The following is a 13,961-nucleotide window of genomic DNA, read 5'->3' as shown; positions in this document are numbered from 1 at the left end:
TGCTCTCAGGGTACTCCAAGTGCCGGAAACAGGGAGAAGGCGGGGAAACACGAGCATCTAGTGGACTCCCGAAATCTACAGTTGAGCGCCCCAAGAATGGCCTAGAGGACGCCTCTTTGCTCAATTCCTCCGCCTTGTCGGTGCTAGTCTTCACGTCAGCTACGGCGCCACGCCGCCCAGGCGGCGAATCCCGCGGGGACTGCGAGGGAATCCCGCGGCGGTAAACCCCCAGCTAGGACCGTGGGCCCCGGAAGTGACGTCGGTGCGTGCGTGACGTGCGCTCGCCGCGCCGGGGGCGGGGCGTGAAAGAGGGAGGGCCGGCGCGAGGGCGGGTTGTGGACTGGCGGAGCCCAGACCCTAAGCAAGTGATTTCTGGGGGAGCCGCGGTCGCCACGGCCGTGGAGCCGCAGACAAGGTACGGAGCACACAGACGCGGGGCCAGGGCGACCGGCTCTCGGCTGCAGGCAGCGGGGGCGGCGACGCTGTCTCGGTCGGGGGCGGCTGGTCGTTCGTCCGTGTCGTCCGCCCGGCCGGAGCCGTTTTGCTCGATTGCCCTATGTCCCGACCCGGGCCCGCGGCGCGGCCCTGGCTGCCCCAGGCAGTCTCCAGGTCCCTTAATCCTCCCAGTGCGCGGCCTGTCCGTTGGACGTGCTGGTCGCCAAGTTCTCCGCGGCCCGGCCCAGCTCGGACTGACAGACGCTTATCATTTCCTGGCAGTCTCCGGCCGCCGGACTCGCCTGCTGGAGGCTTCCCTCTGCCAGCACTGTCCAGTCTGCGGAGTCCGAGAGGACACCTGTGGTCGTGGCCGGTCGGATGCCCAAGGCCCCTCGGGGACCGGTCTGGATTGCAGCCGGCCTTGGCAGGGGCGCGGGCGCTTCGTGATCCCGAAACACCCCGAAGCTGTAAGGGCGCGGTCTTGCGTGGCGAGGGGACTTCAGAACTGCTCCGAACTTTCGCCCCGTAGTTGAGGGCAAAGCTGAGGGCCTGGGGTTAGGAGCACAAATCCCTGTTTTGGAATAGGCTTGGAGGAGAGCAGAGGTGATGCCCGTCGCGGAAGTTTAGTAGGGAGGAAAGGAAGGACTCCGCCGCCTAGAGAGTAGGTCATAGGCAGCTGCTGGTGTCTCAGAGCCGGTGACCAAGCCCTGTGGTTGGGAAATGTCAGTGGGCGCTGATGGCTCCTTTTACCCTTGAGATTGGATGTGAAATTTTGCCAGGACAGGTTTAGAGCGTCTCCTGGAGGGGGTGGAGTGGGGGTAGGGGTCGTCTTTTGGACCCGAAGAGATGTTTACTTTTGAACTTAAAAAAAAAAAATCGTACTTATTTTTGTAAATCTAAACTACTGCTTTTTAAAAAGTCTTTTAATTAAAGTGGTTGTAACAAGAAAGCTTGTTGCAGGTGCAAGACTTGAGTATAGTTAGTCCATTTGATAAGTTAACTTTTCAGATTTACTGGTTCTTACGGGAAAGATTAGGAAGGGTTCAACATTTGAATTTTTTTTTATAATATAATAGTTTATTTTTACATTTTGTGAGCATTTGAATTTTCACCACGGTTTGAAGCAAACATGTTTTTGCTCTCCAGAAGTCAGTCAGCTTAGGTAAAAGAGACGGTAAAGTAGTGTGTGTGCTAAGATAGTGCTCTGCAGAGGGACTCTTGGACCATCCTGCAAGATACGGAGGCATCAGCAAATGGTTTCTGGAAGTGTCTTGAAGAATGAGTACCTTTCAGCGGAGCAAGTGGGGTAGGAATTTTAGAGATAGGTGGGAGTGTGTGTATGTGGTCAGACTAAAGGGGAAATGGCCAGTAACTACCAGGGGGTGCAGATGATGAGAGGATAGTGCAGAGATGCAGGAGCTCCAGCGGGAAGGGATGGCAGCACTAGGGGAAGGACTTACAAGGGGTTAAATTGCCATTTTATGTTGCTGCAGGCTGCCACATAGCCGTAGCTAATGAAGATTGTGCCCCTATAGGGCTTATCTGCTATTTTGTATTTTAAGCTTTCTGCTCCTTAAATGTTTGAATTGAATTGTATGCTCATTCATTGTTTATTTGTGTGAGAATATAACTTGGAAGCTTTTAAAAACAGGAATTCTGCTTTTATCTCTCTGCATTTTCACTCCAAGCTTAGCTTAAAACAAATGTTCAATGAGTGCTTATTGACTTGATGAGAATGCATTGATTTTTAATGTTGGTTTTCAGTGAAACCAAATCTGTACACATTTGTTTAATATTTTTCTACATTAAAAGTAGCCCCCCTTTTGATTTCTGCTGGTATCTGAACCCTCTTAGAGAGACACTGACACCACATTCATACAATTTTTATTACAGTATGTTATTATAATTCTATTTTACTATTCGTTGTTGTTAATCTCTCACTAAGCCAAATTTATAATTTACTTTATCATAAGTATATGTTTATAGGGAAAAATTACATTTTGGTACTATCCTTGGTTTAGGCATCAGCTGTGTCCCTGAGGATTATTGGAGGGAGTGCAGGGATTGGGGGAGGAACTATTGTATAGAACTGTAACACTATTTCATTTATTTACCACAGCCGTTTACTGGAATTTCACACTTAACAGTGTGAATTTAATTTTTGGCTCGTTTGTTTTTATTGATTGTAAAAGTAAACCCACCCCTAAAATGTAGGAGGTAATCTATATGACACAGCTCCTGTCCATTCTGTGACTGAGAATGGAAATGCTATTAAATGGCTTCTTTTTCTGCCCCTCTTTATTGAGGTAAACATTAGTTTACAACACTGTATATGATTTAGGTGAATAGGTTCACCCCTCACTAGATGTATGTTACCACCTTTATCCCCACCATCCAAGCACCTGTAATCCTTTGGCATAGACCATTGCATCTCCCTTGCGTAGCTTTTTAATCCATGAGTAAAATTATCACAATAAAAACACTAGTTTCACATTAAAGATCTTATTTTGAACGTCTCATTTAAATGATCACTTTTATTATAAAGCACAGTCAAAGCATCATGTATGTTATTTCATAAGGCAGAAATGCCTTAAAATAATATAGGCATGATAAGTAAACAGACACAACAGTTAACTAATCTCTATCTTAATGTTATGAGATCATATTTTATCTATTTGATCTCTAGATATAGCTCCTAAAATATTTTAAGAAAAAGCTGTACCTTATGGTGTTCTTTTCTTTCTTTTTTTTTTCTTAAAGATTTATTTATTTGTACATACAGAACTGGGGTACAGGCCAGAGGCTCGGGGGGGTGAGAGGCTTCACCAGAGACAGAGTGGGGAACAGAACAGGCAGATCGATGAAGTACACTGCTGAGGGGAGCAGCGGGCTGGCCAGGAGAGGTCTGCCACGCCATGTGGTCACCTCTGGGGCAGGCGGGAATCGAACTCATGTGGAAGTGGCTTTAGCTTCTCAGTGCAGTGCTTTAACCCGCTGTGCCACCAGGGAGGGCCTTATTGTGTTCTTTTCAAGTTCTCTGTACAATTTTTGATGAAGTTACCACCCATAGGGTAGGAAATGTACTCATTATTGTATAGGACAACATGTTTCCATTCTCTGATAGTATAGCTTTTTTATAGTTACTGGAAGAGTGAAGAACTGTGATTGTCTTAATTAGATGAATAAGTAGTTAAAAGCCAGAAGTTATGATCAGAATGCTACGCATGAATTCATGAGCAGGTACAATTTTGTACACTGAGAGAGTCTTAAAGCTTTTATTTTTCTTAAATGACAGAGAAGAGATTGCTGAAATTGTTGAAGCAGAAAGTAGCACGAGGCTTTGGGGCTCTAAATTCTGTGCTGTCTCATTTTAATGAATTGTTGGTAGCATCCTTTATGTTAGGCACAGGGTAACTAACTCAGAAGGAGTTGTACAAAAATCTAAAGAGTCAGTTTTGAAGCTGACTTATTCAGCTTCCATTCAGAATACCCGTTTTAATCATTTATGGTGATTCTGCCTGTATTTTAAAATTAAAAATGACTTTTGGGGGATTTTTACATAGGGGTAGATTTACATTTTTCTATGTGCTGCAAAGTTAATATATAGTGAAAGCGTTTTATTTTTGTAATTCCTTTTTTGTTAGATTTTCCTTATTTTAGACATACTACTTGTTAAAGCACTGTTTTCCCTTCTTAGAGCACATAAAAAGTTCATGACTTTAGAAACTGCACTCATGAAATGTTTATCAATGAAAGGAAAATGTCTTCTTACTGTGCTGTGGTGTTGTGGAAGTGGAGAATGCCATATACTTATGTTACATCTTACTCCAGAAAGGGTTCATAATGACTTACAAAGATATGTACAACATACTCTTGGTAACATACAGAAATAAGGCAGTGATAATTTCAAGACTGAAGGAGAAATATTAAGATGAAAACAGGAATGAGATCAGTACACAAAGTAGTTGGACTAATGTATTTGTAAGAAGGCCACAAATTTGACTACTTTTAGTAGCCAGCTCAGAGAGAGATATAATCAGCTACATAGTTCAGTGACCCTGAGATAAAAGACCAATTTTTTCTTTTGTATTTCCAAAAGAAGTACTTTAACAGTCCTTTTATTGGAGAAATTCCTCAACTACATCTTTAAGTAAATACAACATGTGCCTTATTTTTTATTTTAGTAAATTCCTCATTGTCTAGGTTGATGGTATGTCATCAGAACGTAATTCAGTGAAAACAGTTCTGGTGGCAGCAAAATAATGTGATCTAACTCAGCTCTATCGACTGATACAATTTGAAGATCTGTCTTAGATTACACATTCTATTTTGTTTCTCAATGGAGCTTTTTGTTATGAATTTATCAGTAATGAGATTGGAATTTGTGTTTCCTAACAAGTTCTTCGAATATACCTATTTTATGTTGTGTTATTATGTTTTTTTTTTTAAAGTTTTATTTATTTGTACATGCAGAACTGAGGTACAGGCCAGAGGCTCAGGGGCGGCGAGAAGCTTCACCAGAGACAGAGTGGGGAACAGAACAGGCAGATCGACGAAGTACACTGCTGAGGGGAGCAGCGGGAGGGTCAGGAGAGGTCTGCCACGCCATGTGGTCACCTCCGGGGCAGGCGGGAATCGAACTCATGCGGAAGTGTCCTTAGCTTCTCAGTGTAGTGCTTTAACCCGCTGCGCCACCAGGGAGGGCCTGTGTTATTATGTTTTAACATGCATGCTTAATCATGGGGATTTTCATTTCCAGAAGTGCTTTCAGGTGTTGGCTCTAGCACAAAGAACATTGGATTGAACCCCCCCCCAGCATGAAATTTATTTTTAAGAAAGGAACAGATCCACTCATAGATTGTCCACTAAATTAATATATAGGGTTTTTGCTCATGCTAAATAGTTGCATAAATAATAGTAGTTCACATTTATTGAGTGTTGCACCAGGTATTGTGCCCCTTTGCATGCATTATCTCAATATCCTAATATCCTAACTCCTCTTTTAAAAGAAAAATACAAAGAACTGTGGTTTGGAGCAGTTAACTTGTTCCAAATAATGGAGATTTGAATTCTTACTACCTGAGTGGTATGAATCTTTTTTTTTTTAAGATTTATTTATTTATGTATACAGAACTGGGGTATACAGGCCAGAGCTGCAGGGGCGGTGAGAGGCTTCACCAGAGACAGAGTGTGGAGCAGAACAGGCAGATTGACAAAGTACACTGCTGAGGGGAGCAGCAGCGGGCGGGTCAAGAGAGGTCTACCACGCCATGTGGTCTCCTCCGGGGCAGGTGGGAATCGAACTCATGCTGAAGTGGCTTTGGCTTCTCAGTGCTGTGCTTTAACCCTCTGTGCCACCAGGGAGGGCCCAGTGGTATGAATCTTACTGTGATTTTATGCTACCTGAGGTGACCTGATTGTGGGCCCACCGGATGGGGCTAGATATATGCAGTTAATAGAAGTAAACACATAGGCAAGTGTCAGACCCCATCCTATGAGAAAGGGTCTTTAACAGTTCTGAGTCTTCTCATCCAAAAAATGGGCTGGCAACAAGTTCAGGGTATTTCACCATTGTTTATTTATAAACTGGACAAATAATGTGTCTTCTGAGTATCCATCAGGATTGGAGAAGTACAAATGTTATTTTATGTTTGTTTGCATCAATAATACATATAAAAATTCCACTTCCTATAAATTATCTCAGGGGATCAAAAAAGCCACATAATATTTATAAAGCAGTGTGCTGATCTGGAAAAAGAGGCTGATGTTTTATTTTAAAAATGTTTTGGTTAGCTTTATTTGTTGTTGGGGTAGCCTGAGGCGGCTCAGTTAGATTGTCTCAATCTGTGCACACACACAGTAGGCACACAAATACTGACTTTGTCCCCCCTACTACCATTCTTTATAACCCCTTGTCTTTTTTCCGTCCCCTCTCCCTTAAAAAGTTTATATTTCAGGGGCCCTCCCTGGTGGTGCAGCGGGTTAAAGCACAGCACTAAGAAGTTAAAGCCACTGTAGCATGAGTTCGATTCCCGCCGGCCCTAGAGATGACCACATGGCGCAACAGACCTCTCCTGACCCGCCCGCTGCTCCCCTCAGCAGTGTACTTCGTCAGTCTGCCTGTTCTGCTCCCCACTCTGTCTCTGGTGAATCCTCTCACCACCCTGCACCTCTGGCCTGTACCCCAGTTCTGTGTGTATAAATAAATAAATCTTTAAAAAAAAAAGTCTATATTTCAGAGTAAACCTAGCTAGTGTTCTCCCTGCTATGATCTGGAATGAATTTAAGTTACAGTTTTTGCAGAGATATTGTTAAATGCTTGTGTTCTTAAACCTCATTCTATGCTTTTATTTGAGATTTATTTTATTATCTCAAGTAACTCCAGATCATTTCATTTTGCATTTTTAAAAAAGATTTATTTATTTATGCATACAGAATGGGGGCATAGGCCAGAGGTACAGGGGCGATGAGAGGAATCACCAGCGACAGAGTGGGAAGCAGAATTGGTGGATCAACGATGTACACTGCTGAGGGAAGCAGCAAGCCATGCCACGTGGATCACCTCAGGGGCAGATAGAACCCTCATGGAACTGCTGCAGCCAGCTTAAAGTGCTGTGCTTTAACCTGTTGTGCGACCAAGGAAGGCCTCATTTTGAATTTTTATAGCATAGTTCTTATAGTATATTATAAATTATGACCTAGTCTATGAAACTAGAGAATAGAGAACATCCTATTCATCCTTAGTAAGCAGTGTATTCTCTCTGCCTAAATATAGTTGTGTAATGTAATAGTTCCTTAATTACATTTCCAGAGAGCCTTTGACATTGTTTTTAAAGTTTGTTCCTGAAAATGAGTTTGGCCACAACTGAAGCTTTAATAGCATATTGAATGCAAATAAAAAATGTGAAAACAGAAAACAAAACTGTAGTGATGGAATAAAATGTCTGAAAGTCCATTAAAATGAATGTCTCAGGGGCCCTCCCTGGTGTTGCAGCGGGTTAAAGCACAGCACTAAGAAGCTAAAGCTACTTCAGCATGAGTTCAACCCCACCCTGGAAGTGATCCACATGACGCTGGGCAGATCCCTCCTGGCGAGCCTGCTGATCCCCTCAGCAGTGTAATTTATCAGTCGGCCTGTCTCTGGTGAATCCTCTCACCGCCTCTGCCCCTCTGGGCTGTACCCTAGTTCTGTATGCATAAATAAATAAAAAAATTTTAAAAATTAATGTTTCAGCCTCCTTCCCAAATTGGATTATATTTTTATTTGTATAAATTTATTACCTATTATGGCTGGGGTTGTAGTGTGATAAGTTTGTAGATTTTATTTGTTTAGGATTTCAAAAGTTATAGAATCATAGATGTACCTAATAGTGATTATAATGGAGAGTTCGCCATTTAGGTCTTATGCAATTTCTTTTCTTTCTAAAGAGAATGCTTTAGTTGTATTTGGAGAAGAATTGAGTAGCAGGGAATACTTTTAAAAGGTTTTTTTCTTTATTGAGGGCTTAATTTCAGTAAGTATAGTTTTTATAGATAAGGGTTTTATTAGTAGATTATCGTTATTACCCTTTAAACTGGTAGTAGTCTTTGTTTTAAAGTCTACTTTCTGTGAAATTTCAGTTTCTTATGGATTCCAATTCTTAGTTGAAATTCTTTTTTTTAATATGCTCTTTCCCCTTTTTTAACATTTAAATTTTTCTGTTGACTTCATTGTTTGGTTCATCTGTGTATCTGTGTATCTATTTTATTGCCTGTTTTCTCTTTTTGAGCTTCAATTGTTGCTGGGTGTTTTGAATAAAATGAAGCTTCAGATTATGGTTTTTTTTTTTCCAGAAGAAATCACTGCTCCCTTTTGCTTGCCAGGTAAACTAGGGGCTTATCATTTAATCCTTGTAGGGAGTGAGCACTGATAGTTGAGGGTGTACTGAAGATTTAATAAAGATTTCTCCTAACTCTGGTTTACATTTACTATTTGCAAGTAGACAACCAGGGCTTCCAACTGATAGTCTAGTGAATTTAATGCAGGCTCTCTTTCCCCACCTTCACCCCCACCACTGTTGCTTCTATTACCTAATCTTTATCTCTTTAGAAAGTGAGATTGCTGAAAATTCCTCTTACTTTTCAGATTCTGTGCAGCTGCAAAATTTGGTAAATTTCTTCAAGTTTAAACCAGCCTTGTTACTAGGCCCAATTCTTTCCTGGGCCTTCCCAGAACCTTCCTCTTTCACTGGTTTATTGTCTCCTCGAGTCTACTTTTGGTCTTTTTTCTAAAAATCTCTCAGTCTTCCTTTGCCTCAGTAAAGTCTGGATTCTCAGTCTTTTTTTTTTTTTTTTAAAGATTTATTTATTTGTGCATACAGAACTGGGGTACAGGCCAGAGACTCAGGGGCTGCGAGAGGCTTCACCAGAGACAGAGTGGGGAGCAGAACAGGCAGATCGACGAAGTACACTGCTGAGGGGAGCAGTGGGCGGGCCAGGAGAGGTCTGCCACACCTCTGGGGCAGGTGGGAATCGAACTCATGGGGAAGTGGTTTCAGCTTCTTAGTACAGTGCTTTAACCCACTGCGCCACCAGGGAGGGCCGATTCTTAGTCTTTAACCCCAGAATTAGCAAATATATTTGAAGGGAAAGTGACTACAGAAATGTCATCTTGTTTCTCTCTATTTCCATTTTCCCCCAGAGTCTAGACCCTTCTAATATTAGTTGCTTTAGCTGCTTTCTGATGTCTTTAACATTGATTTAAAAGATGAGTCTAGCTTTACTAGTTCTCACTAAGAGTGTTTGATTGGTATGCTTCAAACTATCATAATCAGAAAAGGGAGTCTCTGAATAGGATGAAGTAATGAGAAGAAATTACTCTTTCATTAACTATAAAGTGCTTTCTTTGTAGTAGTGGTTCTCAAAGAGTAATTCCCAGCCATTATCTGGAAATTTGTTAAAAATGTTAAAAATGAAAGTTCTCAGGCCCCACCCCACACCTCCTCAATCAGAAACCCTGAAATGGTTCTGCTATCTTTTAACAAGTTCTTCAAGTGATACATGCTGAAGTTTGAGAAACACTGCTTTATAGTAAATTAGTTTTAATTTTCTACCTCTATCCACATAGGGCTCTGGAGAGTGTATAAGCAACAAAAATGAAAGACTGACTATGTAGCTACTCTGAATATATCATTTAATATATTTAGAAAACATCTCTGTTACTGACACTTTACTGATTGCCTAAGAACATGGAATGGTCCTGCAAGCATGTAATTGTAATAGAATGTAACTATTAAAATAGCTGTATGGATAAAATGCTAAACGAGCTAGTGAGATCAATCTAGATTGTCTGTGGGAAAAGGGGAATAAGATGTTACTTGAATAGGGTGGATTTAAAGGTAGACAGGGTATATTCTAGGTTGTTCATAAATAAGATGATCATATAATTTATTATCTAAAGTAGGTCATTTTGAGAATCAGAAGGTGATCTTATGCTCAGGCACCAAGCTAACTGGGATATGAGCTTGCCCTATTTGTGAAGAACAAGTGATGTTGACAACCTATAGTTCTATGTCAAATTGTGGAAATCACATTTCTTTTAATTATAAAGTTTGCAACAATTTTATGAGATGGTTTATTATTTTACTAGGACTAGGACTGCTGTCACAAATTACCAAAAGCTGAGTGACTTAACAGAAATTCTTTCACAGTTCTAGAAACTAGAAGTCTGAAACCAAAGTCTAGCAGTGAGTTCCATGCTTTCTCTGAATGCTGAAGGGAAGGTGGCTGCTGTCAGTCCTTGCATTTCCTTGGCATGCAGTTGTCACTCCAGTGTGTTGCCTCCATGGCTGTGTGACCCTTGTGACTGTCTCAGGACCTTCTTTAAGCACACCACCAGTCGCTGGCTTCAGGGCTTGCCCTACTCCATTATGGTCTCACATCTGTAAATACCTTATTTCCAGGTCAGATCACAGTCATGGTATTAGGGTTCAACCTTCCTTACTGGGGAACACAGTTCAACCCATTACAGATAAAGTGGTTTTGGCAGCTTTTAACAGTTTCTGCAGCTTAATTGGCTTAATTTTTTTTGCACACAACCTTAAACATGTACTAACTTATATTTGATGAAGCCATCTAATAATCTGAATACATTTTCAGTCCAGGCAATTGTATGTTGTATTTCTCTTGCCTCATGTATGTGTGGATCTGTATCACTTTGTGATGTCAGAGACTTTGCAAAGAAAACCTTTAATTACTGAAATTATGTATTGCAGTTTGTTCTTACAGAGATTATTTTTGATCAGTCTTTTGTCAAATAAATTGACCAACTGGGGAACTGTCAAGTAAATTGACTAGTGTGGAATTGGGAAACCATGGAGTATAGCGTATGGTGGGACTTAGACAGAGTAGCCAGATTATTTTGTGTGTGATTTTGAGTTCAGAGGCTGGCATGCTCAGATTGTAATCATAATTTCACTTAACTAAAGAGGGTGTGACTTTGTACAAAAGAAGATTGTTGTCTAGCACTCACTCTTTAAGAATGCTGCTCTGCTGGCTCTGTTCATTCCAGCAACATAAACTGTACATTTTATTCCTTGGGTTTGATTGTCATTTGGAATTATTTGAGTAGGCAAGTGTTAGGCTACTTTGTTTTGTTTTATTTAATATTGGCACTCTACCACTGATTCTCTCTGTAATATTCAAGTTCACTTTAGTTCATTGTTTTTAGTGATATGAAAGTTGGGAATACTTAGATACAGATTTGAAACCACAAGTCTTTGATTTAAACTATGGTATCTCCATAACATATAAAGTCAAGACCTAAAAGATAACATAAAAAGAACACCTATAAAAAGAAAAAGTAACAGAAAAATGAGGAAAGACTAAGAATAGTTAAGTTTTTCAAAGAGAATATACTAATGATCATAAGTGTCTGTAAAGGTGGTTAACCTTGGTGGTGCAATTATGAATCTCTCCACAGCCACTGCAGCACAAGTTTGGTCCCCAGCCAGGGAGGTGACCGACATGGCGCAGCAGACCTCTCCTGACCCGCCTGATGCTCCCCTCAGCAGTGGTTTTTGGTGGATCTGCCTGTTCTGCTCCTCACTCTGTCTCTGATGAAATTTCTCAACACACCCCAACCCCTGCACCTCTGGCCTGTACCCCCATTCTTGTATGCATAAATAAATCTTTTTTTTTTAAAGGTGGTTAACCTTTATAAGGAAATGCAAATTAAAAGAGATAATTTCTTTTGCCTTTCAGAGTGGCAAAAATCAGAGAATAATACAAAGCTTTTGAGTTTGTGGGGAAGTATATTCTCTCATTATACTGTAGGTAGGAAAGTAAATTGGTAGAACTTTCTTGTTGAGGCCAGAAGCTGGTACAGTATGGCCCAAAGCTCCAAATACATATCAGTTAGTATAGAAGGACAGTACAAGACTTCACCTTCCCTGAGTCAGCCAAGAGCATTCAAACAGACCCTTCTGAGAAGTTGCATGATTTAAGTGGTTTGTACCTGCTGGATTCACTTTCCTGTATAACTTTCCTTACTCTCCCTTGTCCCCTCCCTCCCCACCATTCTTAACCCCTCAGGAACACTAATTAGTTATCCATTTTTGTAGTTTGATTATTCCAGGATGTATAAATCAAGTGATATATGTGACCTTTTGAGATTTCTTTCTTTCTTTTAAGATTTATTTATTTATTCATTCATACAGAACTGGGGTACAAGCCAGAGGTGCAGGGGTGGTGAAAGGCTTCACCAGAGACAGCGTGGGGAGCAGAACAGGCAGATTGACAAAGTACACTGCTGATAGGAGCAGTGGGCGGGTCAGGAACAGTCTGCTGGGCCATGTGGATCACCTCTGGGGCCCTGGATCGAACTCATACTGAAGGGGCTGCGGCTAGCTTGCAGTGCTGCTTCCTAACCTGTTGCACCACCAGGAAAGGCTCTTGAGATTTTTTCTAAGCATAATCTTTATGAGGATTTTCTTGTTTAGTGTAATCTGCAAATTGTATGTATTCATAATTTGTTTTTTCATTGTTGCATTTTTTGTGGTATATAAATGTATTTATATACCACAATTTGTTTGACCATTCAGCAGGTGTTTTTTTTCCCCTTTCTAGTTAATTTGCATATATAGTTTTAAAATAAGTGCTGATCGGTCATGGGGGGGAGATTTTTGTATTAAGCATTTGTTATGTGCTGTTGCTTCACAGTCATATTGTTCCTTGAGCTATTCAGTAGCCTTATTCAGTTATTCATTCAAATACTTGAACATCATGACATAGCAGACACTAGTTAAATAACAGAAATATAAGAGTAAAGAAGAAAAGTAGGTCTCTGTCCTCAGTGAATTGCATTTTAGTAGTAAAAAAAAAAAAGACTAACAGGTAAATAAGCAAATCAATATTTGATAGAAATAGGTACGATATTAGAGAAAGTACAGAGTCTAGGTTAGTGGTGCGAGTCCAAATACATAGGTTGGGGTAGGTAGTCTTTAAGAGTGTGACTTAAAAGCAAGCATAGCATTCAAGGCATTAGAACACAGTTACAAAGGGCCCCAAAATGAAAAATGGAAAGGAGGCTTGTATTGATTTTCTGGTTTTGCCATAACAAATTATCACAAATTTAGTTGGTTAAAACAACATCAATTGAGATGCAAATTAAAATCACAGTGAAGTACCACCTCACACCAGTGAAAATGGCACATCATTTTTTTTTAATTTTTAAAATTTTTATTTTTACATATTTTTGTGCATTTTTCCATCTCAGTTGCAATCCCCTTGGGTTTTCCAACACCAAATCACCCAGGTGGAAAATGGCACATCTTAAAACCACTAACAACAACAAATGTTGGCGAGAATGTGGAGAAAAAGGAACTCTCCTGCACTGCTAGTGGGAATGCAAACTAGTACAACCACTATGGAAAGCTGTTTGGAGGTTTCTTAAACTGCTAAAAATGGAGCTTCCATATGACCCAGCAACCCCACTCCTAGGCATCTACCCAAAAGACATAAAAACACTGATTCAGAAAGACACCTGCACCCACATGTTTATTGCTGCTTTATTTACAATAGGAAAGATATGGAATTCAACCCAAATGCCCAAAGGTACATGACTGGATTAAAAAGATGTGGTACATATACACAATGGAATATTAATTAGCAATCAAAAAATTAAGCTCATGCCTTTTGTAGCAATATGGATGTAGCTGGAAGGGATCGTGGTTAGTGAGATAAGCCAGAAAGAAAAAGAAAGATATCAGATGGTTTCACTCATAGCAAGAGCATAAAGGACCAGGGGAAAAATAATAATAAGAATGAACAACTATATACCAGAGACATTTTATGGGGATGGAGTGGAGAATGGTATCAAAAATTGGGGGGGCGGGGCGGTGGTGATGGCGAAGTCCACGGGGATTACAACTAAAGGCACAACATGATGTAAAAATAAACTATTATAAAAAAATGTTTTTTTAAACTACCCATTTACTATCTTAAAGTTCTTTAAATCAGAACTCCTGGTCAGCCTAGCTGGGTCCTCT

General features: G+C 40.6%; 1 protein-coding gene across 1 annotated transcript in view; it reads left to right on the top strand.

Moving 5' to 3' along the window:
• The first annotated feature begins 323 nt into the window (after positions 1-323).
• RABGEF1 (RAB guanine nucleotide exchange factor (GEF) 1) overlaps positions 324-13,961 on the top strand; it is a 44,538-nt gene continuing 30,900 nt past the window's right edge. Inside the window, exon 1 of the mRNA XM_012729064.1 lies at positions 324-415. The gene's annotated coding sequence lies outside the window, so the exon portion shown is untranslated. The remainder of the gene's footprint in view (positions 416-13,961) is intronic.

This window comes from Condylura cristata, unplaced genomic scaffold (genome assembly GCF_000260355.1).
Source record: "Condylura cristata isolate star-nosed mole 26May11 unplaced genomic scaffold, ConCri1.0 scaffold00024, whole genome shotgun sequence".
NCBI classification, from domain to species: Eukaryota; Metazoa; Chordata; class Mammalia; order Eulipotyphla; family Talpidae; genus Condylura; species Condylura cristata.
Note: the sequence above shows the minus strand (reverse complement) of the source record. Positions and strands in the feature narration are given on the sequence as shown.